At 44.7% G+C, this 23,469-nt stretch overlaps 1 protein-coding gene across 14 annotated transcripts in view; it reads left to right on the top strand.

The window, feature by feature from the left end:
- Cracd (capping protein inhibiting regulator of actin dynamics) overlaps nucleotides 1–23,469 on the top strand; it is a 219,521-nt gene that overhangs the window by 146,177 nt on the left and 49,875 nt on the right. The window contains exon 1 of one of the 14 annotated variants that reach the window (XM_076938693.1): nucleotides 11,485–11,711. The exons of 11 other annotated variants lie outside the window; for them this stretch is intronic. The gene's annotated coding sequence lies outside the window, so the exon portion shown is untranslated. Of the gene's footprint in view, nucleotides 1–11,484; nucleotides 11,712–23,469 lie in introns of those variants that run through there. 2 more of the 14 variants (XM_076938689.1, XM_076938687.1) reach the window with 2 other exon arrangements.

The following is a 23,469-nucleotide window of genomic DNA, read 5'->3' on the forward strand; positions in this document are numbered from 1 at the left end:
GTCGGACATCCTGTGTCACTTCTCTGGTTTGACCAGTCATGGGGCTCCATGGTAGCCTGTCTGCAGAAAGAAAGCAAGCTGCTTTGATGAGGGTTGAGAGCTGTACTTAACCAAAATCTACACCTTTAGAGTATTCGACTCAGTTGTTTTCAGTATGTGTCACACAACAGTCACCACTGTTTAATTTTACAACTCCGTCCACCCCCACAACACAGATCCCCACCTTTCCTCCTCAGCCTCCGGCAATGGCGTTTTCTGTTTCTTTAGTTTTGCCTTTTCAAGAATATCACAGAAATCCAATCATAGCACACAGGTCCCTTTGTGACTAGCTTCTTTCATATAATTTTTTGTTTTGTTATTATTTTAGCATGCTGGGGATTAAGCCCAAGTGGTCATGGTCTCTCCTGATGAGCTAGCTATATATCCTCAATTCTAGTATATATGCGACCTTCGAGGTTCATCCGTGTTGTATAATAAGTGTTTCAGTCCTATTTATGACTGGACAGTAGCCCATGCTATGGCTCTATACCACGTTCCTTTTGATCAGTTATCAGTTCATAAACATTTAGATTGTTGTTACCGTTATCAATAACACTACCATGCAGATGCATCCACACTGTGTTCTGAATCCATCAATCCTTAAACTATGGTACAATTAGAAAATTATTGCAAACAAAGGGGGAAATAGGGCCAGCCATGGTGGCACATGAGATCTCAGAGCTCAGAAGGCAGGGGCAGGTGGATCTCTGAGAGTTCAAGTTCAGCCTGGGCTACGTAGACAGTTCCAGGCTAACCAGGGTTGCTTAAGTGACACCATGGCTGGCTCAAAAGGACAAAGAGAGAAAGAGAGGGGGAGGAGGAAGAGAAGGAGGAGGAAAAGGAGGAAGAAGAGGAGGAGGAAGAAGAGTAGGAAGAAGGAGAAGAGGAGGAAGAGGAGGAGGAGGAAGAGGAAGAAAGATGGAAGGTGTATGGGACATAGTGAAGTTAGAGGATTGGTGAGGAATGGTAAATGTATAGATAAGATTTCGTAGTAAGCAAGAAAAGAGAACAAGACCTGACTGCATCTAAAGCCATAATCGAATCAGAAATTGGAAAATGGTGTAGATATTGATTGCTTTTGTGTAACATAATTATGCATGGTGTGGGTTCAAGTGAAAAGGTTTCAGGAGACAGCTAGAATGTAGATGGAAGATTAGCGCTGGAAATACACAGCAGTTAGAAGCCAAGGGAACTCCCTGATCTCCCAGGCATGATGCACCCTTTGCTTTGCCTTCCGCTCTGAGTCGCAGAGCAGACTGATATTGTGTTCCAGGGCAGGATTTCAATAAGTCATTAGTATTTGTGTGTCATGATATAGTGGACTGCAGTCTGTGGATTTAAAAGAAATGAAATGTCTTATCCTGTTTTCATACAGTTAAAAATAGATTTTCCTGCAAGAGATAAGAGGGGAGGGGAAACATTATAAAAGCACCTTTTCCTAATATCTGACCAAGTGCCATAAAGCAATAAAAGTGCGGGCATTTATTAAGTCAACACTTCCATCAGCCACTGATAAGACGCTTAAGCTGTATTTGCCTGCGTTTTCATAAACCATTTACAGATTCTGCTTAGAAAAGTAAAGCACTATAGAATTTTGAAACTTTCATTCTATGAGATGTATGGAAAGGTTACCCGTTTTCTAGGAGCAGCAAGAGTGGGATGGGCGTACTCTGATGCTGTCGGTTCATTAAGTCCCTGCTCACATCTCCATCAGGAAGGCCCAGCTCATTGAGAAGTGAAATTGATCCCTCTGGGTGAAGGAATCAGACAAATTATCTGTCTAGATCACGCAAGTATACAGTCTCCTTGGACACTGACTCCAAAGTACTAACTGAAGGTCATGTGCTAGGATTCCGACCACACCCACAAATGCCAGTGATTGATGGCACATGCAACTTTTAGAGAAAAACCAATAGACTTAACCAGACATAATTTAAAACTTTTGTGCTATAAAATGTGGCACAAGAGAGGTTAGAAGGGAAACAGAAAAGAAACCGACGTCGTGTGACGGGTCTTTCCATTCTAAATATATAGAAAGTATGTACCACTGAGACCACATCCATCAGGAACAGACGTATGCTGGTGGACACTCAGAAGAAATCACAAATGGCTACGACTTCTTTTGGAAGGACATGGCGGAGGAAAGCTGCTTGCCTTGTAGTTACCAGGAAGTCCCAAGGACACTCTAAAAGCACGCCCTCAGTAATCTGTTTCTCACTAGGTCCCACCTCCTAATAACCCATTCAGTGACTTCATCAGTGGACTAACCTGTTGAAGTGAGCGTCCTCATGACCCAACCACTTCCCAACAATGCCACCAGCTGGGACCAAGCTTTCAAAGCACTGGTCTTCTTTGAAGATTGGAAGGGGCTCTATCCGAACCACACAGTGGTATCTACAGTGAGCTCTGCTCTTTATAGAACTTTTCTTTTACTAATATAGATATTAAACAGTTGCTGAAATAAATACAATAGTGATCAGTATTGTGAAAGAAGCACGGGGTGAAGAAAAGCACTAACTAGCTGGGAATGGTGGCACGCACGCCTTTAATCCCTGCACTCCTGAGGCAGAGGCAGGGGGATCTCTGAGTTTAAGGCCAGCCTGATCTACAAATCGAGTTTTTGGGCAGCCAGCAGTGTTATCAGAGAAAACCTGTTTTGCAAAAACAATAAACAAAAACAAAACAAAAAGCCCTACCAACTATGTAGTGACTGTTTAAATATAATGTAGGAACCAATATTTCACCTTACATGTGATTGGAAGTCATCTAGGCAGGAGTCGGAGGAAAGATTTGCAACAAGGAAGCAAAGGCCCAAAGAAAGACATGTTTAAAAAACTGAACGGAAGCCATCGTGGCTCGTTGCCAGAAGAGGCTTTGAGGCTGCCAAGGGTGGGGTGGCTTGAGCTGATCATCAAGATTGTGGACCTGACCTGACCTACCTCGGTGAAAGTCCCCTTAGGTTTTAAAACTGGGGAGAAAGGACTAAAGGTGATTACGTATGAAGTGGATTCCAGAGCAAAAACTGAGACAAGGGAGCTGATGGATCACAAAATTGATTTAAAAAGTTGTTTAAGGTAAGGAGTCCAGGATTTCCATTGCACACTACAAATCTGCCTTTGATTCCTCCTGTACTGCATGTGGAGAGGTGAGCCATTGTTGGCTGTGCTGTAAGGGATGAGAACTTTACTTTCTTGGCTTTCTTTTAGTTCACAGCAGAGGAGCCTATAACAACAAATAGATTTACATATTGTCTTAGTTAAGCTTTTACTGCTGTGAACAGACACCATGACCAAGGCAAGTCTTATAAATGACAGCATTTAATTGGGGCTGGCTTATAGGTTAAGAGGTTCGGTCCATTATCATCAAGGCAGGAGCATGGCAGCATCCAGGCAGGCATGGTGCAGGCAGAGCTGAGAGTTCTACATCTTCATCTGAAGACTGCTAGCAGAATACTGGCTTCCAGGCTGCTAGGGTTAGTCTTACATCCTAATTAAGGATTAAGTGACCCACAGTGACACACCTACTCCAACAAGGCCACACCTACTCCAACAGGGCCACACCTCCCACACCTTCTAATAGTGCCACTCCCATGGGGCCAAGCATATACAAACTATCACATTTCACTCCCTAGCCCCCATAGGCTTGTTCAAACATATGAGTCTATGGGGGGCCATACCTAAACATAACATAATGCAAAATACATTTAGTCCAACTTCCAAAGTCCCCATAGTCTATAGCAGTCTCAACAATGTGAAAAGTACAAAGTTCAAAGTCTCTTGAGATTCATCCAATCACTTAACTATAATCCCCAAAGCAAGACAGTAAACCAGCTGGGCAAACTCCAAACATCTCCATGTCTGATGTCAAAGCAATCTTTAGATCTCTAACTCCTTTTTCACCTTTGTTGACTACAACAAGCTTCTTTCTCCTGGGCTGGTTCCACTCCCTGTTAGCAGCTTTCCTCAGCAAATAACCCATGGCTCTGACATCTTGAACATCTTGGAGTTTCTAAGGCAACTTCAATGTTACAGCTTCTTGTTTCATTATCTTGGATCCACACATGATCTTCTTGGCTCCTCCAAAGGGCTGGCATCACTTCTCCAGCTCTGCCCTCTGGAGCACTCTAAGCTCAGGTTGATCCACTCCCCTGCTGTTGCTGTTCTTGGTGATCATCCCATGGTACTGGCATCTCCAGTACACTGTGGTCTTGCGCTGCAAATAGGCTTCACCAATAGCCTCTCATAAGCTCTCTTCATGGAACTTATGAAGTCTCAACTCCTTTGCATGGCCCCTTCAGTCCTGAGCCATCAACTGCAACTGAGGCTGCACCTTCATCAGTGGCCTTCCATGGCCTCTCACAGTATCAAGCCTCGGGTGTTCTTCATGATGCTTTCATGCCTTCAAAACCAGTACCACTTGAGTGACTCTTACACAGTACCAAGTACAGCTGCAGCACGAAGCACAACCTTGGCTATCTCTGAAACACAGCTTCTTTGTGTTCTCAGAAAACATCTATCTCCCAGAAGATTTCACCTCAATGATGCTGGTGTCTTCTTAATCACCACTAATTTCTTAGCTCTAGCTAACCAGCATCAATTGTCCCAATAGTCCCTTTCTCCTCTTGACTCTAAAGCCAGAGCCACATGGTTGAAGCTTTTGAGTTCTGCTGCTTACCAGGGCAGGAACATGGCCCCCTTGTTCTATTACGTCATCATCAGCTCCCTGTTTCCCAACTCCTTCACTGTCCAAGCTTGGCTCTCCTAGAACTTCCTCCATAGATTGACTTTGAACTCAGAGGTCTGCATGCCTCCTCCTAAACACTGGGAATAAAGGTGTGATCCACCAAGCCTGGATTTAAGTTTTTCTTCACCTACAACTTGCTCTGTTCTAGGCAATCCTTGAACTCAGAAATCTGCTTGTCTTTGCCTCCTGGGATTAAAGGCTTGTACTACCATGCCAGGACCTAAACTAGGTGGGATCTTGCCCCAAGTCACTACTCCCTTAATTCAATTTAATATCCTTGGACACAGGATTCAGCTCCACTTCACTTCCTGGAGCACCTTTAATACTCCAACCATATATTTTATATTTTTTCCTTTCTTAGTTTGCTATGCTTGTTTAAAATACTCTTCATGAGACTTCACCAGAAAACAAAGTCTATGATGGACATTCCTTTGTCAATGCAATTAATCTGAGTCTCTTCACCTTAGCCTCAGGCAGACTCTTCAGACAAGGGCAAAAAGTAGACACATTCTTCACCAAAACATCACAAAACTCTCTCTCTGCCACATATTAAAGTTCTTCTCCACTGAAACCTCTTGGGCTAGCAGGCACACACAGTTCAAATCACCCTCAGTACCACTGTCTTCCATATTCCTAGCAGGTTGGCCCATTAAGCCCCACTTAAAGCTTTCCAAACCAAAGTCCCAAATCCACATTCTTCCAAACAAAAGCATGGACAGGCCTATCACAGCAATACCCCACTCCTGGTACCAACTTCTGTCTTAGTTAAGGTTTTACTTCTTCGAACAGACACCATGACCAAGGCAAGTTTTATAAATGACAACATTTAGTTGAGGCTAGCTTACAGGTTGCTAGCAGAATATTGACTTCCAGGCTACTAGAATTAGGGTATTAAAGCCAACACCCACAATGACACACCCACTCCAACAAGGCCATACCTCCTAATAGTACCACTCTCTGGCCCAAGCATACACAAACCATCACACATATAAATCCAACAGAAGACTTTACATGAGATGAGAGCCTTCATAAGGAGATGAAGACCCAAAGGCCCTGGACCAGTGATGTCTGTGTAATTTGATGAGGAGGAGGAGGAGGACAGGCATGAGGGGACATGATTGGAGAGAGTGTGATCTCTTGGTGGTAAACAGGAAGAACTTGAGAGTGTTTCTCCCTGTCTTTGGTTCTTCACTGCTAAGCAGATACATCTCTTCTGGCCAAAGAAGTATACCTCAAAGGAGGGTCTTGCTTCAGGGGAGAAGGTCAAGGAGCAGGCACCCACAGTCCCTTTCAAGGGCAAGTCTCCAACAACCTGAAAGGCTTCCCACAAGGCATAGCCTACCAGGAGTGCCCAGTGTTGGGGTCTAGCTATTTAACAAGAGGGAGACATTTTAGATCCAAACAGTGGTTGTGTGTACAACCTAACATGAGCAGAAAGTAGGAAATGGGGAGAAACCCGGCCTTTTTCCATGTCAATACTCAATGCAAGTTTTGTTCAAGTTTTGTTCCTAAACAAGACAGTTTGTCTTTTGGAATAAAGAGGTACCTTATCTTAAGTTCTTTAACAAATATTTTGTATTAGAAGGCTCTCTCTAGATTATTTTAAACTATAAATAAAGAAAACAATACCTTGAAACTATGTATTTCACAATTAGAATGACCTTTGAAAGGAAGTGAAGTAATTTAATATACATTTAGTAAGTGATTGTGGAGGTTGGCTTCACAATTGCAAGCTTGGATATCATTGCCAATAAGCTTTTTAAAGGACCACTTCAGATGAAATACAATTAGCGGTTACTTTGTGGAGATCAGGGGTATACATCCACAGGATGAATGGAAATAAAACCGTTCTTATTTTAAGCAAATGGATATTTGTGGCTTGAGATTTTTCCCATGAGAGCATCGAATACAGATTTTGAACTTCCCGTTCTGGACGTAATGGAGCAACGCTGCTCTCACTTGTTCCTCTGCCTTAGAATCTCCTGAATAATAGAGAACAGGAACAGACAGAACCTTGGACTTAAGTGAGCCCAGGAGACATGTGTAACCCTGAACTTCAATCTGTGGGTTGAAAACTATCAAAGGAACCATGCCCGAGCACAAGAGTCACACCAAGTTTCTACAGCACTCCAAGAGTACCTAAAAGTCTCAGGAATCAAAGCACAAGAAAGAAACACGGGACCAGGATGGGTGGGAGGCTGTGGACAGGCACTTGGGAGGTTCCATCCAAAGTGCAGCTGGGCCCTTTCTCTGCCCCATTTCACCCCAATGGCTAACTAGACTCTGTGCCATGTGAATTGTGAAGCCTGTTCTCTGCAGAAACAGAATCAGAGGGCAACCAGACTGAGACTCAGATGTAGGAGGGTAGGGATGTGCAGCCCTAATGAGAATGGGGGTAGGTGAAACATTACCCAGCACAGTTAACTACCAACACCCCAGCAAGTGGGGCAAGACTTCGGGAGACCACCATCAAAACCTGGAAAACCTGGAGATGCTGACATTTGTTTGAAAGTACCAAAAGAAGGCTCTGAAGCTCTCCAATGTCTACTCTCCCCTTATTCTTTTTTGACTACTCAAATTCCTTCACATCTAGCAAAGAGCACAGTTGCCTAGATAGAAACTCTCTTTTCCAGACACCTATCCCACTTCCCAGAGAGCCGAGTCCAGAACTTACTACGCTCTTTCAGAAGAAATGTGCTGTCCTTGTATTTTCCCTCTCTCCAGTGGCTGCATGTGTTGGTGCTGAAGAGGCAGCTCAATCTCAGGGACAAAGACACCTTAGGACCCTGGAGCAACAGGGTGGAAGTAACCGGGCACGTAGCACAACTCTGGGTTTCATCCTGTCTCCGTTAGAGTTTCCATTGCTGTGATAAAATGCCAGGACCAAAAGCACTTAGCGGGGGATGGGGGGAAGACTTTTGCCTACATGTCCCTCTCACAGGCCATTATGAAGGGAAGTCAAGGCAAGAACCTGGAGGCAGGAATGGAAGCAGAGACCACAGAGGAGTGCTTCTGACTGGCTTGTTCTCCATAGCTTATTCAACTTGCTTTCTTAATACAGCCCAGGACCACCAGCCCAGGGAAGGCAACCCCACAGTGATCTAGACCCTTTTTGTGTCCATAATTAATCAAGACAGTGCCCTACAGACTTGCGTAGAGGCCAGTCTTATGGAAGCATTTTCTCAATCCCTAAGCGTTTCCTCTGCCCAGATATGTCTAAGATTCGGTCACGTTGATAAAAACCAATCAACATGCATCCAATAGTACCAAATCAAAACGAGCTGGGGGGTGTCCTGGTCAGTGAAGTGCTTATTCTGCAAGCATGAGTTCCTGAGTTCAAGCCCAAGAACACTCACCTATCCCCACCACAGAGAGAGAGAGAGAGAGAGAGAGAGAGAGAGAGAGAGAGAGAGAGAGAGAGAGAGAAACCTAATAGGTGAGCAGAGATACATGGATCCGTGGGTTTCACGGGTGCTGTATTCAGCAAGCAGTTCTGGCCAATGAAAATACCAGAGGAACAATTCCTGAGGTTGACCTCTAGACATGAGCAAACACACACACACACACACACACACACACACACACACACACACACGAACACGCTCATATGCAAGGAAGTGAGAAGAGAAGGAAAGAAGAGAGGGATGAGAAAAAGGAGAGGAGGGAGCTAGGGTAGGAGGAAGGAAGAGCGAGGAGGAAGCACTGGCTAAGGATTAAGGAACTTCCAGGTCTATATTTCCTGCACCATTCATCAACTAACATGATGTTAAAATAGAAATAAAGAGCTGACTAGTTAGTCACTGTGTTTCTTGATCTGTTTGTTGTAGCAACTCAGCTTGTAAACTAAGTGTGAGGCAGAGGCAAGTTTGGTGTGGTGGTGCCTGGGATCCTAGCACTTGGGATGCTGAGGAAGACTGCAAATTCAAGACCTGCCTGAGCTACATAGTGAAATAGTTAGTTTGACACTAGCCTGGGCTACATAGTGAAACAGTGAGTTTGAGACTAACCTGGGCTACATAGTGAAACAGTGAGTTTGAGGCTAACCTGGGCTACATAGTGAAACAGTGAGTTTGAGGCTAACCTGGGCTACATAGTGACCCATAGTAAACAAATTCAAAAACTTTCCTTATTAATTGAATAAATTTTTTAAAAATAATTCTTGGCTTTTCACCCAAATGCTCTCTGATGAAGTCTACCAAGCCATACCATGAGCTAGCTTAAAATCAGATTCTTAGTGACTCGCTATTAAATATGAATGACCAACCAAGCATTGTGAGGCTTTTGATGAAAGCGTCCAGCATAGGAGGCTGAAGCCAAAGAGAAACAGAAGAGGAGCTCAAAGGAATCGAATGCAGAGAGCAGAAGAAAACTTCAAAGAGCATGGAGCTAAATACTCCAAGACGTGGGGAAAATATACTGAATACATGAATAAGGAGCGGATGCTGTTCATGCAGAGAATAAAGGGGGGCTCCGAGAAATCAATCATTGAAGGAGCAGATAGTTCAATAGGAGGGTTGAAAGAGATACAGAAACTAAAGGAAAAAGATGGGTCAATGGGGAGGGAAAAGTAAGAAAAAATGAATATTCCTGTAATCCTAACATTTAGAAAGATTAGAAATTGTGAGTTACAAAAATAGTTTGTATACGACAGACTTATGAAATATAAATGCTCACTAATGCAGTATTTCTGAATATTAGTTCAGAATTATTCTAATTAAATGTATAGGAATATTCGTAATCCTTTGAGAACACATTTGTCTTTTACCTGTTCTTAAAATGTATTTAAGTTGGTCATAAATCTTTCCAAAGCTTTGCTTTATTTTTTGCTGGCCTACAAGCCAAGTTGTCTTACTGGGAAGATGGGGATATCCATCCTGGAGACTCAGGATCTGGTCAGAGATGATGAATTATGGGAATGTTAGACCATTCTTAAAGCTGAAGAACAGAGAATGAAGGAAAAGGCAGCCTTGCTCCCTTCAATATTCATACAATGATGGTTTCTCAAAACTGAGCGTACTGTTTGTTCATATGCTGGCAGTGATGCCGAGGCCCAGTAACGATTCATGGATTTCTAGAGCGTCTGGTGCCATGTCCTGATAGCTGCTGCATGTTCAAAAAAGCCTACTATGCATTCAGCTGTAGACTACTTAGTGTGATGCCTCCAAGACCCCCAGCTGTAGCTGCGCTGTCTGTCCTGACAAAGTCTATACACAATGCCTACTCGGGAGTCACTCATGTCCATGTTGCAGCCTTCTGCAAATGGAGTCTGAAATGCTATTCTGTGACACTAGAGTCCAGCCCTGAGCTCTCCTGTCCCAGGTAGTCTTCACTGCTTCCTGTCTCCCTCCCTGCCTTTCCTCACCTCCATTTCCTGTGTTCACCACCCAGAGACACTTTTTCCCTGGCTTCTGAGTATCCTATGTTTTAATCCATTCTTCAAAACCAATTAATTCATTACCTTTTAGCCAGACATCTTTCTTTATTTGGAGATAATAGTCCCCTCTTGAAGTAATGGCCCCGTTCTCACAGAGCAGGCTCTGCCTTTCTGCTCCTAGGCCATCTTCATCCTCTCTGGAACATTTTTTCTTTCTGTGGAAAGGCAGTAAATAATGCTGAGTGAGCAAAACTGAATTTCGATGAGAGGACTGTCTGCCTGTCGCTGCTGGATTTTCTTTGCTGGAAATTTCCATGACCTCTTTAGAAAGTCTATGCAGAGTGATCTCTAAGTCCACGAAAAGTCACCCCAAGTCTTATGTTTATAATAGATTTCATTATACAACATGCCCCACTCCCAATACAATGTTTGCTGATTTTCTAGACCAAAGCTCGTGGTGCTTCCAGTTGTCTTTTGATCACCTCTCTCCAGTATAAAATGGTAATAGTAGTTTTCCATTTTCTACATTGGCTTCAATTAATCTTTCAGAATCACTAGGGCAGAATTGTTTTTGAGAAGCACCATCTGTCTTGCCCCACCATTGCAAATCAAGCTCCTGTTGTAACTCTGTCAGAATGAGTCACTGTCTTGGCTGGACCTGTTTCCTAAGTCAGGTACAGGAGCAGAATGCCTATTGCCACCTCTGGCCCTATAACCTCTCTCCAACCTGCAGCCACTTATTGCTTTATAGAGACACTTCTAACAAATTGGTGGATCTAACAAGCAATTTGCACCAGGGGTTATGGCAACTTTATTTTTCTAGCTTACATATAATTGCTTTATTTGCTTCAAGAAAATTCAGGCAAAATATAGGCTCTAGGGTGTCCTGTGCCCTAATCTGTTATGCCAAGGAGCACCATTTGGCCTTTGACCTAGGTGGCTCCTGATGGAGAGACAGGAACCACTGTTTGCAGTCTCCCTAGGGCTGTGATCGCCCACCCCCCCAGCACTCAGCCATAACTGGTGTTCTGCTCTCCAGAGGGGAAAGGAAACTTCCTTGAGATGCCTGGCTCCTATCTCTGAAGCTAAACCATGCAGGTGTATGCATAACCAGTTTCCCATTTTTTCTTTCTTATTGAGCTAGTTTAAGAAAGGGACATGGTCCCTTTGACCTGAAGTGAATGTGGATGCAGTCAGCCAGCACACAACTTGTGGAAGGCAGGCCCCTCACGGTAACATGGAGTCAGTTACACTGTCTGTCCAGCACCTCTCAGAGCAACTGTCAGGCAGAATCCTGGGTTGAATATTCCAGGGGCTGTTTTCTCCTTACTGGAATTGGAACTGTGTCAAAAGTCAACCCAACGGTGCCTGTGCCTTACCTGGAGATCGCACTCCTCTGTAGAAGTCTGACTATAACATAAAACACCTTCTGGGCTCATGTGGGCCTTGCATACGCCTACCATCCACCACTCAGTGCCTTTGGTTTAGATAGCTGATCCCACAGAAGAATCTAGCATCTTGACCAGGAAATGTTAAGCTTAAGTCACTACAGGAGGTAAGTGTGTAGACCGTGAAAAGAAGGCTCTGCGTTTGCTCTCTGAAATCAGAAAGCAGGGGGAAGGTGAAGATGCTATCTTGTGACTTTGGCTTCTAGTTTCATTGCTTTATAAGGTTTTCTACAAGGGTGTGTCCTCTATTGTGTTATGTTTGTTATGTTCTGTGTTGAAAGCAAGTGCATTAGAGTGGACCCTCTTACGTCTTGCTCATGCGTCTGTGTTTTAATGAACTTGGCTGGCTGTGAAAGGAAAGGGTTGCAATATGGTAGGACAAGGACACTCCATATAACCCAAGCTTTGTGCTGTGTGGTCATTGTGCTCCATGGAATCTGTGCGAGAAGTGTGACCCAAGACCTTACTGCTCAGGGCCTGCTCTCTGTCTCATAAACTAAGAGTTATAGCCAGGTGAGAATAGTGTTATTTTTAGTAGGCTATCTTTTATTTATTCACACATGTGACAATTTTATGCATGAGAACTATGTATCTTGAGCCCCAACACCCTACCCTCTCTCCTACTTCCCCCAGGCAACATCAACACAGCCCCTCCCTCTTCATATCCTGCCTCTGTCCCTATCTCTGTTTCTCTTTGTCTCTGTTTCTATTCCTCTTTCTCTCTCTGTCTCTATCTCTCAATAACACTGATGCCTGTAGAATGTTGTCTCATCTTGTTGACTTGCTCTTCTGTAGGTAACCACAGCTCCACAGCTGCAGTTGATGGGTGCCATGGCCTCGTGTCCAGAAGAGAGCATTTCACAGTTCTGGCTCTTACATTCCTTCTGCCTCTTCTTTCTTGATGTTTCCTGAGCCTTGAGAAAGCTGAGTAGCTGAGTATTCAGCATAGCACTTTGTCCAGTTAGAAATCTCTGCATTAAGTACTGAGCACTGAAGGGAGAATCTTCTCTGGTTGAGGGCAGCACTAAACTATGTATATAAACATTTTATATATATATATATATATATATATATATATATATATATATATAATATATATGTGTGTGTATATGTGTGTATGTATATATATGTGTGTGTATATATATATAAAATTTGGATAGAGTCTCATCCTGTAGCTCTGGGTGACATGGAACTTACTATGTAGACTGAGCTAGTCTTGAACTCACAGATATCTGCCTGCCTCTGCCTCCTGAGTGCTGAGATTAAAAGTATGCACCATCATACCTGATTTAAACATAAATATATAGAAGACAGTTGAACCTTATGTCCATTTAGCAAGAGCTCAGTAGTAGGTTCCCTCACAGGGCCTAGAACCTCCCTTCCATGAGCTGTGGACCAGCTTTATCGTGCCAGGCATGAATTTCCTCCTGTGTAGGAGGCCTCAAATTCAATCCCAAACCAGTGGGTTACCCCCATAACCTTCAGGCCGCCATTGTACCAGTCGGTGTACCTTGCTAGGCGCATCAGTGTTGTAGCGTGCAGGGTTCGATGCTGTATGGCTTTTCACCGTCAGCACCTTATGTACAGTACCTCCACAGTACCTTCTGGAACTGTGAAAGCTAGGCAGCAGGCACAGGAAGTTTCCAGGTCAGTTCCCACTTGATTTCACTATGGTAGTCAGTGTCTTTGAAAGCTCGTGAGTCCTATTGGGTCAGTCCCGTGTGATGAAGTACCTCCCTCCCAACAGCTTCTCTCAGTCTGACTTTATTTCCCGTATTCTATTTACATTCTCTCTATGATTTAACAGTTGTTGAGTGACTACTGAAGAAAAGCCATATGGGGGCTTTTGCCTGACAACCTGTGGTCGGAATCCTTCCACTTAACCAGAAGAGCAGTCCCCACCCCCAAAGTCCCATAGTAGGCTCAGCTTTTGCACGGGTGGCCCCCACACAGACAGTGCTTGGTAAAGTATCTTAAGAGACTGAGGATTCTGAACACGATGTTCTCCGTGAAAGATAAGTGTGGTTGCATTTTTCATCTAGAACATCCAAGGAAATGGAGGGAACAGTAGAGCAGCACCAGATGTGTTTAGCTTTTCCAGGGATGGGGCTGTGGGACCCCACTGGAGAATTCTCGCTTGACACAGGCTCTTCTTTCACACAAACAAGAACACTCTCTGCTTCTCACTGAATAGGCAGGAGCCTGGAGAACAGCCAGTGCAATATTTTTTTCTTTCCCAGAGAACTTTTCTCTTTTCAAGTTAATAAATATTAAAATATTCTCAAAATAACTCTGTTTATCTTAAGTAAGTTGGAGCTGCAATTCAGCTAGTCATAGTTAACTAGACGTGGCTAACTAGATGTAGTTAACTAGCCATAGTTAACTAACTGCCTGTCAAACTCTTGGCACACTTTATAGGGTACATAATGGATACAGAAAGGCAAAGGACGGCCTGTTGATGAACATAGATTTTAATTTTATTAACTTACTGATTTATGCAGTGCTGGGGGTGGAACCCAGAGCCTTGTGCACACTGGCCAAGTACCTTTCTCAGAACTGAATACCCAGCATGTATTTATTTATTTAATCATTTATTTGTTTATTTGTGAGTTTTTTGAGACAGAGTTTTTCTAGATAGCTCTGGCTGTCATATCATTTATTTTTTTAAACTCTAAGATGTGAGATTTAAATGGAGGGATGGCTCTGTGGTTAAGAGCACTTGCTGCTCTTGCAGAGGACACAGGTTTGGTTCTCAGCACCCACATGCAGTTCACAGCCCTCTCTAACTCCAGTTCCAGGGGATCTGATGCCTTTTTCTGGCCTCTGTGGGCACTACGTGCACATGGTACACAGATATACATGCAGGCAAAACATTCATACACATCAAATAAAAAGCAATAAACTTTTTTAAATGTTCAATGCTACCACGTCTTAGGATATAAGACATGCTAAACAGAACTAAGCATAGGAAACCTAGCTTGGCTGTTACCTTCCAAAGGCTGCCAGATTCCTAATCCTTGAAGGGGGTCCTGGATCATTGTAGGCAGAAAACTGCCTCTGAACATAGATCTGTCCTTCACCTAGGGCCTTTGTACCACACCTTCTGAGTTCAGTGCCTACTAGGGTAGAATTGGTTCTAGCTATCCAGGAGGAAGGGGAAATCTCTTATCCTGCAATCCTTGAATCCCTCCTTTTATTCTACGCAAGTGGCTATCACTTCTACGTATGACACACCCAAATGTCACTGGCGTATGTGTTTGCTGAGAATGGTAGACAGAGTCTAGAAGAGTTGACATTATTCTTTTCAACCCAAACCCTTTCACACACCAATGAGATCTGATAAGTCCTAGAACTGTGGTAAAGTAGGATTAAGAGAACAATTTATGTCTGCGTTGCTCTAAAAATGACCTAATCTCCTTAACGTTTCTCGGCATTCCACACTTCCTGACAGTCTTCCTGGTTCCTCCTTCCCTTCGCCTTCATGTGTTTTGCACACTTCCGACTCTGCTTCCTCAGCTCACTCTTTATAACAAGTGAGAACTGTCACACACGGGTCAAAACAAAACCACTTACTGATTTAATTGTGTCTTAATCCTAGCTAGCACTTCAATGGTTAAAAGTGTGGACAGACTTTCTGTCTGTTGGGCATTATGATAAATAATTGAAACATGGCGTCTAACTTAATCCTTACAAGTTCTTAGTGTGATTGTTCCCATTTTCTTTAGACAAGAGGACAGTCACTAAATATAGTATGGAACTTGCCCAAAGTCTTACGGCTAGGAAGTGAAAAACTGGAGCCTCCAGTACCGGTTCCAACCCCAGAGCTTGCCTGTATCTGTGGAGTGAGCTCTGAGGTTGGTGGCCTGTCTGAGATATACCTTGTACTATGCAGAAGGATAATGAAGCATGGTTTCTGGGTCAGGAAGCCTAGTTTGAATCTTGTCTTGCTGCTGACTACCTGGACAACTTCACGCAAACCAGCTCACCCCACCTAGCTTGTATTTCAAGCCTGTGATGTGGAAAATTACCCTGAACACGGTTAGCAGGAGTAATGTAAGCCTTTAAGCAGCACGTGGACAGAGGTTGGTAGTTTACTAGTATTATTATTTATGAAGAGAATACCACTTCCTTCCCATACAGCCATCTTCATTTCATACAGATGTATCTTTGAAGTACCACTGGGAATCTACCACGAATGTTTAAGTGTCTAAATAAAGCAGTGGTTCTCAACTTTCCTGTTGCGGGAGATATTTAAAACGGCATTTTCTTGGGCTGACTATCTAAGTGGCGGCTCTGCTTCACTCTGCCGCCATGTTCCCCAGCCAGAGGCCATGTGTGTGCCACAGCTGGAAGCGGCCAGAGGCCACACGTGTGCCATAACTAGGAACAGCCAGCCAAAAACACTGCCCCGCACCCACAAGACGCCAGCATGGGAGATGGCTCTGCCAATCTATCACACTACTCCACAGTGCTTGGCTGAGCCCAGACCATCCTGCCATCCACACTAAAGCTTAAATATTAAACAAAGGCGTTACATGTTTGGTAATGCTCAAAAACAATATGCCCATACAATTAGAGGTGTTTCCCAATTAGCTAACCTAAATGTAAGTTGTTACCCAGGACTGCTTTCCATACCTGAGTGGCTCTTCATCCTCTTACATCTCTCTCTCTCCTCCTCGCCTGGCTCCTCTTCCTTTTCCTCTTTCTCTCCTTTCTCCTCTCACCTTAGCTCCTCCTATACTTTTCTAATGCTGCGACCCTTTAATTCTGCTCCTTCTGTTGTGGTGAGACCCCCAGCCATAAAAATGTTTTCGTTGCTACTTCATAACTATAACCTTTCTACTGTTACGAATGGTGATGTAAACATCTATGTTTTCTAACATTCTTAGGCGACCCCTGTGAAAGGGTCATTCAACCCCAGAGGGGTCACCACCCACAGGTTGAGAACCACTGGTCTGAAGGCTCGTTAATCCACTCTTGTTTTCATGCTGGGTACCTGGAGGTCAACAACAGGTTCTAAAAAGTTTCACATGGTGTGTGCGGAAACATCAAACAGGGTTTCCAGTGAACAGTTCTAGAATAGTCTCTGTCCATCTTTCTCCTAAGAACCAGATGCTACATAAATACTGAAAAACTGGTAGAGAGGCGTAGTGGGATATCGTCCCACTACATTTGTATAAAGCTCAGTGATTGGGCTATATGAGAGGTAGGTGGGGCGAGGAGAGGAAGAGGAGAAGGAAGAGGAGGAGCTAGAGAGATAGATAGGTGCGCCATGGAGAGCCATGCATGTATCGAGAGCAGTCCTGGGTAACAACTCATATCTAGGTTAATTAATTGGTTAACACTTCTAATTGTGTGGGCATCTTGTTATTTTAGCATTAACAAACACATAAAGCCTTTGGATAATCTTTAAACATTAGAGTCTCATTGCTACCGGATACCATGTGGATGGTGGGATGGTCTGGGCTCAGCCAACCATTGTGGAGACAGCGTGGCAGATTGGCAGTGCCATCTCCCACGCTGGTGTTTCGTGGGTGTCAGGGCTGGTGCTTCTGGCCCGTCTGAGCAGACCAACAGTGAAAACATGCGGCTGCTCGTGGCCTCAGGCCTTGCCTAGTCAGGAAGATGGCAGCCCCATACCACAAGACAGATCAGATGCTGCTGGTTTAAAATATTAACAGAGAGGAGTAGAAGATCCCTCTCCAGGCTGAGTCTCCCAGCACGAGGGTCTGAGTAGCCTGGTGGCTGGATATGGGGCTCAGAACAGAGACTCCTAGGCTCTCCTCCCTGTTGGCATCTCACCACCTTCAGCTTCATTAGAATAAAAGTTACTAGCAGCTTCATTGACTCTCCCAACTTCCAGATGTCATTTGAAAAGTGTGCAGAAAATACCACAAGGGTTAGGGCTATGGCAGGGGTACAAGACTTGCCCAGTGCGTGTGTGACTGTAGGTTCCATCTCCGGCATGTTCACAAGCAAACAAACAAGCCGGATTTCTTTTAACCCAGATGGGAATTTTATATTGATGGTAACACATGCACAAAAAGTAAGCACAATACTTTCTTAACGTTACACTCCTAATCAGAAGGTTTCGAGTCAAGCCTCAGCTAAGCTAAGCATCCACTAGGACCCAGATTTAATAAAACTTTCTTCTTTCTGTAATTAAGAAACGGGAGGTTTGCGTCCTTAATTAAATAAGATGCTCAAAGCCAGAGTCGAGCATCAACTCTGGTTTTGGTGGCACCAGACGTTCCATTTAATCACTTGGGTGGCTCTCAGCCCATTTCTGCTCACAACATCTTCATTTAGAAGCGTGGCTGTCGCTAAGGCAACAGTGTGTGCGGATCAATGGTTTCTGACCCTGGTATCTTAATGAGCTTTGTGGCCATTTTTCTTAGTGTTTTACAAATATGTTTTAATTTATCCTAGCAGGAAATACATCTGAATCTCTGTGTGTGTGTGTGTGTCTGTCTGTCTGTCTGTCTGTGTGTATGTACTGAAAACCAAAGTATCATGAAGTAATTTTTCCCCTTCTTTGTATTCCATTTTCATCTCTTCTACTTATTTTAAAGAGAATGTTGGTCATAACCCATTAGATAGATTGCCAAGTTCCCTCAGTTCACCTTAGTCTAAAAATACAGCCTACCCTAACACACACACACACACACTCTCTACAACCTCCTTGGTCATCATCTCGGGACTCTTGAGTCGAGAGAAAGCAGTTCATCGGCTGTTCATGGGAATTCTCTCCCTACCCCCAACAAGGCTCCAGTTATCTCAAGACCAGAATCTTGAGCACTTTGTGGGTTTGGAAGAGCTGCACGGTCATCTAAGGTACTGAAGGTCAGCTGGCTCTGAAATTCCTGAAGAGTGGTAGTGCTGACTCAGGGGGTTGTCTAGTTGGCTGCATGGACAGGCGCTCATCCAGACCTGCCTTGACTCCACTGGGAAACAGGGCTCTTGCAAGGGGTAGCTCTGACTTGTGCTCTGCGGCAGTGGGCCGAGTCTGCTATGCAAGATGGGAAACTGTCGGACTCGCAGGAGAGCAAAGGCCCACGCAGAGTGCATATTCCCAAATATGCAAGACAGTAAGAAAAGCAGGCAAGCAAAGGCAGGGGTTGCACAACTTGTATATCCTGAAGCAGAACTGGCAGTGACTGAAGCCACCTCTGTATCACTGGACCATAAACACAAGAATGTTTATGGCTCCTCAGACTTTGCCCCTAAAGGCTAAAAGGAGCCCTAAGTGGTTACTACAAGCCCTGCTGTCTTACTGTGTGTTTGAAAGCAGGTATTTGAGTTTATCATTGCAGTGCATCATACCTTATAAAAGCAATGTAATAAAGAGGGGGGTTATTGTGCCCTGGTTGGAAAGTACGGTCCATCGTGGTGGCAGAACAGGTGTGGGAGGCAGCTGACCGCACTGCAGCTCCAGGAAGCAGACAGAAGTGAGGACTGCTACTCAGTTCACTTTCTTCTTTCCTTTTTTTCTTCAGCATAGGACCCCACCTTGTGTGGGGGGTGCTACCCATATTCAGGATGGGTCTCCTTCTAGCACTTTTGGGAATACTACCCTAAGGCACACACAGATGTGTGCTTCCTGGTCAAATCTAAATCCCGTCAAGTTGGTGTTGAAGGTTAACCATCACAGCGGGTCCGCATATTCGCCCAGATTTTGACGGCCACACATTAGCTATTGGTAGCCTCACTGCATCGGGCCCAAGTGTAGCATCGGGATGACAAGGACAGACATTTGAGTTCTAAGACTGTGACTCTCTTCTTGAAAATCAGCGTTTTTCCTTCCTAGAGTAAGGTCCTGGATACCGACACAAAGAAGCGATATTACATGACTCAGCCTCTCTGCCAGTTTGCAGATTCCGCTGTTGCCTCTCCCAGGTGCCAAAGGTCACTTGTTTTGCTGAAGACGCACAATGTTTACAAAGCCAGCATAATCTATGAACAAAGCCGGGGAGAGAAAGCATAATGATGAATATAATGGATATTGTATGAAGTTACAGTGTGGGTGGCCGGACACAAGCGAAGCTCGCTTAGCTTTCTAAAGAAACAGGTTCTCGGGGCTGGAGAGATGGCTCGGCAGTTAGAAGCACTGGCTGCTCTTCCAGAGGGCCCCAGCACCCACAAGGCAGCTCAGAACCACCTCACTGAACATCTGCAGAACATCTGCAGGAGAAACTAACGTCCTCAGAAACTGCAACGTAGGTGAGGTGGCTTGCCCTAGATCCCAAGACTCTTTTCACATCTCTCTTCAACTTGAAATAGAGATTTCTCCTTGTTGCTAAGAAAAAGTAAACAGAATATAGTTCTTGCTTTGCTCTCAGACTCAGTGAAGAGAAAAACAGAACCAAAACAGAAAGCACAAAATGAACCCCTAATCTCCAGCCAGACTTAGGTGACAAAATTGGGGTATATAGCATCCAGAAGAGAATTTTGTTTGCTGCGGTCCTCTGGAATTCCTGTGGTCCTTCCTGGGGGCGGGGCTTGGGCAGTGGGGAAAAGAGAAAAACAGGAAATACAAGTATTTTGAAGAAACATAGCCAGCATAGATCAAGATGCCATTTCAAAAGTGCTTCCTAACAGAACCATGGGGGCCTAGAGTTTTTTTTCTTTACCATTCACCAGTGGCCACGAGACAACGAGGTTTCTTTTCTTGGGTAGAAGTTGAGATCATTAATCTCTTGAATCTCAGACTCTCTGGTCTCCTATTCCACCAGTCTCTGGTGCACAGATACACTTGAAAAACAGAACATGTAGCGTTTGGATACTCTTTGCATCCTCAGTGCAGATCAATAGGAGAAAAAACCCTTCGCCGGAAAAGCCATGTCAGTCGCTAACTACCCTCTGATGCAGACCTTTGTTTCCTCATCTTTAGAACCTGCTCCACTAGAAATCTCACTCAGTTTCAAAAGGATAATCACCTCCGCTGGGAACCTTGAACACTGGAATTCCTCTATTCAAGTTGAGACTGTGTCATCCAGCCACGTTGGGCTCCTGGTGCCTCTCAGTCAACAGGCAGAGAAGAGGTCATTACTTCAGTGATTTCTGAGGGGAAGCCAGGCTGCCCATAAATGATGAGATGAGATGAGTTCTTGTAAAATGGAGGGCGCTCCTTTAGGACAACCTACTTCTGTACTCCTAGGGTTGTGATGAAAGGCAGCAGGGAACCAAGGCAACCCAGTTTTAAGATGGCCAGTGGCTTGTGAGGAATGCAGGAGCAGATCATATCAGTAAGCAAAGACCACAACCAGCTGAGGTCCCAGCCAAAGGCAAAGGGGGTGTTAGCTCTAGTACAAGACGTATGTGTTGAGCATAGGGCTGTGGGAGAGGGTCTTAGTTAGGGTTTCCATTGCTGAGAAGAGACGCCATGACCATGGCAACTCTTAGAAAGAAAAACATTCAACTGGGGCTGGCTTACATAGTGGGGAGTGTGGTAGTGTCCAGGCAGACGTGGTGCTGGAGAAGGAGCCAAGAGTTCTACATCTGGATCTGCAGGCAGCAGGAAGAGAGAGACACTGGGCCTGGCTTGAGCTTCTGAAACCCCAAAGTCCACCCCAGTGACACACTTCCTCCAACAAGGCCATACCTACAACAACAAGGCCACGCCTCCTAATAGTGCCACTCCACGACGACCAAGCATTTAACTCTGAGTGTATGGGGGCTGTTTTATTCACACCACCACAGGGAGTGTGCTTGTGTGTGCACATGCAGGTGACGGCCAGATGTCCACATTAGGTGTTGTTACTAAGGAGCCTTCTGTCTTGCTTTTTGAGACAGGGTCTCTCACCAGCATCTGGGCCTTGTTCTAGGCTAGGTCGGTTGGCCACTAGCTTCAGGGATCCCCGTGCCTCCACCTCCACAGCTCTGGGATTGCAAGTGTGTGTGTGACTGATGCCCAGTTATATATGTAAGTGCTGGGAATTGAACTTGGCTCGTCGTGCTTGTTCAGCAAGCACCTCAGCACCTGAGCTGTCCCCCCCAGCCTCTCCCTTCTGGTTTGCAGTATTGTAGATTTAACTCAGGGTCTTGTGAGCTACAGCCTTTTACAAGAAAGTCTTTCAGTAGGGTGGGTGTATGTATTCAGGAGGTCAGAGGGCACCTTACGGGAATCAGTTCTCTCCTTCCACCATGTGGGTTCCAAGGATCAAAGTCGGGTCTTGGTGACAGGCACCTATACCCACTGAACCATCTTTCTGACCCATTCCTAGCCTTTTAGCTTTTTATTTGGAGACAAGATCTTGCTACATTTCGCAGGTTGGTCTTAATATGTGATACTTTTGCCTCGGCCTTCTAAATATCTGGTATTATAGGTGTCCCCCAGCTAGCCAGTCTTCTCTGTCTCATCCCTTTGTGACCTAATATAAAAGATGATGATGATTGATGGTGGTGGTGGTGATGATGGTGATGGTGATGATGATGATAAAGTTGAAATTGGAATTGAAGTTACAGGGTTTCAAAGGAGGCATTAGAACACTCAAGGGCATAGCATGTCTGGGGCATGGGGATGGGAAAAAATGGTTTCAGATGTGGGTAGGATATCACACGTCAGCATGCAAATTGCCTTTATTTTGAGATTCAGCTTTATTTTAGGACAGGAATATGGGTGCCATATTGGAAGGGTGGAGCCTAATGATCATTTTTGTGTGCCAACTTGGCCAGTCTATCATCCCTGGTCACCTGATGTCGCTTACCTGAGCTGTGGACAGCGGCTTCAGCCTGTGCCTGTAAATGGCATCCTCTCTGACGATTTCGGACCTTCTTAGTCCAGGTTGAGACAGTTCTCTTAATACATCATATATAGATATTTCCCTATTGGTTTCATTCTTTGATTGAAGCCCCTCCTTGCAGATTTTGTCTTATCCATCAATTTGACCAGCTGGTCCCAGAGCAAAGCCTACAAGTGTTTCCTGTGTTACGTGTAGAGCTGTGTGACATTCTCGTGTTCTGGCCTTGTGTACTGTGGCACTGATGTGATCTGCCCTTGTGTATCATGACATTTGTGTGTCCCGCCCCTGTGTAGAAATGGTACAGTTCTCCACAGTTAGTCTCAGTTCACGGTGGGATCCCACACTGGCTCACACCTTCTGAAACAGCGGAGACTGGCAGTGAGAGAAGCCACCACCCACGCACTTCACACGATGTAGGAGAGATGTATCCAAACACGGAGGCTTTACGTTAGAAACCCTTGCTGCTTCTGTTGCTATTTCTAAATATTTGATTTCCCTTTTGAATAGTGAAGCATGTGGAAAAGGGCACTCTGACAAGCCAATGGAAAATACTAGAAATATTAAAACTCCTGGATTTGAGGGATAAGCAAGACAGAAAACCAGAAACAGTTGCCACTGGGGTCAAGGAGGTCCTTGCTCAGACCCGGGTAAGCACAAACCATTTCATGCACTCACCTAGTATGTCTTGTGGGTGAGATTGCACCCATCAATCAGGTGGAACAAATTTATATTTTCCAAAGCAGGTGCGATTGCTGGACTGATCAAGAGCACAGAGGAACCCTCTCCTTGATCTGTGCTGCCAGTGTCCCAGAGGTCTTTGTAAGGCTGGTGCACCTTCATGAATATTGATGTCTTCCAAAAACCGTTGTGCTTGTTTATCCAGTGCTGTCTTAAACCCCACAAGTATCTAACTATACCTCTCCGTGCCCAGGAAAGAACATGGCCCCGAAGGGGTAGGAACAGGTGATCCGTGCTATTGAGCGTCAGGTGCTATGTCAGATGCCGTAGGTGCAGAGAGACGTGAGGGCATTCCCCGTTATCTCTGGTCTTCCATTGGTTCTGGGGACCTATACCCTGTTCTAAAGGAGTCCTGATACTGTCTTCTCATCTTCTCAACATGGCA

Source organism: Arvicanthis niloticus, chromosome 7 (genome assembly GCF_011762505.2).
Source record: "Arvicanthis niloticus isolate mArvNil1 chromosome 7, mArvNil1.pat.X, whole genome shotgun sequence".
Classification (NCBI taxonomy): domain Eukaryota; kingdom Metazoa; phylum Chordata; class Mammalia; order Rodentia; family Muridae; genus Arvicanthis; species Arvicanthis niloticus.